The sequence below is a fragment of the Aegilops tauschii genome, chromosome 1 (genome assembly GCF_002575655.3).
Source record: "Aegilops tauschii subsp. strangulata cultivar AL8/78 chromosome 1, Aet v6.0, whole genome shotgun sequence".
NCBI lineage: Eukaryota > Viridiplantae > Streptophyta > Magnoliopsida > Poales > Poaceae > Aegilops > Aegilops tauschii.
Window position 1 is genome coordinate 474264515 of NC_053035.3, and position 3819 is coordinate 474268333.

The window sequence follows — 3819 nt, forward strand, 5'->3', positions numbered from 1 at the left end:
ATATCCCTTAACATGAACTAAGTCAGACAAGCTTCTATCTTCCAACTCTCCAAGTTGTTGTTCGGCTTAACCAACTAGCTCAGGGGTATCCCACACAGATTCTTGGAGAATGGGTGGTTTGGAGGAAACCCAACATGATCACAAACTCAACATAGTGGTCAGGTGACAACCTGGTAATACTTCCGAGAAGATATTCGGAACATCATGAACCACCGATATGTTACTAAGCTCGAGAACAATCTTGCTTTTCAGAGCAAGACAATATGATCAAATAAGCAAGGGATTGAATAATCCTAACTCATTGATCGAAGAGTGCACCAGAAATAAGGACTAGGTAGCACAATCTATCTTAGAATGATGATTCAATAACCAACATGCTAAGAATGAGAATATTGTCCATTTACTACCAAGCAACTAGTTGCTAGGAGTATTGATTTCACACATCACGGTTCACTTGTCGGTATTCCGGTTGCAACAACACGGAACCGAGGAGCGAATGATGATGGCGAGAAGTATCACTGCATCAAGAATTCATAAGAGTTGGTGCAATTATCATGACATTCCTGACATCAAGAGGGCAATACTTCAGGGTAGAACAGAATCAAAAGCTGGATTGGCATTTGATCCGCGGAATACAACTGCTTTGACCCAATTCTAGATATGGATGAGGTACTGGAGTTTTTTTCCTAGTCATTCTGAAATAGAACGGCTTGACGGACCACAAGAATAATAGACACTGACGAACACGATGGCACAACTATTCCTGACTATCACTTGATAGACGGAGGTCAGGGTACAACTAAAGAGGGACAACTCAAAGGAACATATGTTTTTCTGAGTTGTGGATGCATAGATTAGTATGTCGAGCGAAGCTCAACATTTCTTCCGGATAACCCATGTGGAAAGGGTAGAACTGGCAGATTCACAATATAGAATCGAGAACTCATCAAGAGCACTCTGGTTGTGATATTTTGGTTGAAAAGAACTCCTGCCAAGAATGGTTCATGGTAATTGGAAGAAGGATGTACCACGAACCTCGAGGACTATCGCAAAGGTTACTAATATTCGAAAGGAACTAGCAACACATCAACATGAGGTAAGTAGGGTGAATCTTGGGTTCAAGAACCCAGGAATAGAATGCCTACCAACTAATAACATCACTCGATGCTTTCGAGAATGATGGCCAGAATCATCACATGGGGAACACAAAACATGGTAGATTACTAGGTGATCCTGACACCTAGGGTCATAATAATAGCTCCAACATATATGTCAAGGCAACAGAGTACCTCAAGTCACCGATTAGTGTGATGAAACTGGCCCAAACGAACATCGGTAATGAGAAGAGGGAATTTGCAAATGCTTCAGATTAGTTAGAAACCTGGGATGACTCAGACAGCATAACGACTGTAAATGCTCAAAAAGATTTGAGACATCCTGCAAAATAGTGGCTTGACCACTCAATATCAAGGTTCTGAGGCCAGCTATGAACATACAGAAGTAGTAGAAACTGAACTGGGCTTGAATCCATCAATCCTATAAGTCTACGGATTAGTAACACGTGATCCTAATAGAAAGATGACAATCCTAGTTCTTAATCTCCGTAGAAAGGAAGAGGATGACTCAGATCAGAAGGGCATAAGGTAAAGGAGTAAAAAGAGCCTTACGTTCCCTTCCACAATCAATTCCCTTATATAAGTAAAGCATTTCTAGACTCAACTTCGACCAGTTTGACTTGGTAATCCTACAAGCAGTCAGGCTCTGATACCAAAGCTGTCAGGACCCCGATCCTAAGCCGCATTGATAGCATGTAACACATCATATCACCTTGCGGCCTCACGCATGGTATTCCCATGGGTGTTTCCTTACCTAGGTCGGGACCGTTTGCGCCTTTTGCCTCACGTATATGCACTACAAAAAAAAGACACATCCGTGACATTTTGGGCTGAACGAATTTTTTTTCTGTCATACATATGACACTTCTATGAAGATAATTGTGACAAAACCCGGTATCATCATAGATGTGGTGGGCTCCTACTTCTATGACAAAAATCATGACAGAAAATGGGCTTTTTGTCCTGGGCGGGCCGGAGACGCAGCTGCATGACATTCTTTGGGCCGTCCATGACGGAAAAAACCGTGGTAGAAGCGAGGGCGAGGAAAATTTCGGGGAGTTCCTGGTTACGGTGGGAGGTCGGGGGCCGAGCGATGCGCGTTTCTCTCGTACACGTACGCGTGTGTGTGCGAGGCATTGGCTCTAACTGAACCCGAGCGATTGCACTGCAGGCTACACGTTACTGAACCCGAGCGATCGATCGATGGCTGTTAACTGAACCCGATCGAGCGATTCCTTCACTACTGCTGCTAACTGAAGCCGATCGATGCTGCCTCTGGATGAACAGTGAGCGTTGCTAGGGGGTTTGGATGAACAGTTCCCGGTGGGGGTGGATGAACAGGACCCCGATCGATCGAGCCGGTTGGGGCTGGATGAACAGGACCCCGTGGAGGGCAGGATGAACAGGACCACCCCGTGGAGGGCAGAATGAACAGTAGACGGTGGAGGGCTGGATGAACAGTAGCCCGTGGAGGGGTGGTTGAACAGGAGCCCGTGGAGGGGGCTGGTTGAACAGTAGCCGGTGGACTAGCGCGTGGTGGAGGCTGGATGAACAGGAGCCCGTGGATGAACAGTCGCAGGTGGAGGCTGGAGGAGGTCGATGGTGGATGAACAGTAGCCCGTGGAGGCTGGAGGGGGTCGACAGTGGAGATGAACAGTATCCCGTGGAGTCCCGTTTTGCGGTACGCCACACCCCTCCCGATGAACAGGACCCCCGTTTCGACCGTAGCACTCCAACACAAGTTCGTTTCCTCCGTTTTGCGGTACGCCACGCCCCTCCCGATCAACAGGACCCCCGTTTCGACCGTAGGAGGTCCGTTTCCTCCGTTTTGCGGTACGCCAGACCCCTCCCGATGAACAGGATCCCGTTTCAAACATGGTCGGTCGAACACAAGGCCGTTTCCTCCGTTCTGCGGTACGCCATGCCTCGTTTCCATCGGCTGTTCCATCCAAGCCCTCCCGATGAACACGACGACGCATTCCGTTCCGACCCAGCCGGTTGGCTCCCCGTGAACACGAGGACGATGATGTTTCTCTGTTCCGACCCAGCCATGTACACGAGCCCTGGCCGTATGTATGCGCAAGTAGGCGTTCGAGACCCCGCCCGTATGTACACATACGTGGCCGTATTTTCTTTCTTGCACCCTGGCCGCCGTACGTACGTGTACATGCTACGTGCGCGCCTCTACTACGACACGTACGTGCCTCTACTACGACACGTGCGCGCCTCTACATCCACCAGTATATATGTACGTACACGTTCGTGACCAGAATGACAACGCTACGTACGCTTCGACCAGGTGGGTCCCGACTGTCAGGCACTTCCTTGCCTGCGAAGATGTAGCTGGTGGGTCCTAGCAGTCAGGGGGCGAATCGTTTTTTTTGCCTGGACGCACTTCCTTGCGTGCGAAGATGTAGCTGGTGGGTCCCAGCAGTCAGGGGGAAACCTTTTTTTATAAAATACAGTGGCCCGTCCGGTGGGTCCCAGCTGTCAGGTGGAGGAATAATTATTTTCCGCGTAATAAGGAGGCACTTCCTTGCTGTGGCCGTGGACCCAGCTGTCAGCCTCTCCACGTACAGTCCATGTCCGATGGAAGTCGTTCCTTGACCACGTTGACCAAGCCGCGCCGAGAGCACCAGGGCGGTGGACGACGGCGAGGCCTAGGAAGGGGACGACGGGGAGCCAGGGAAGACGCGACAGTGGA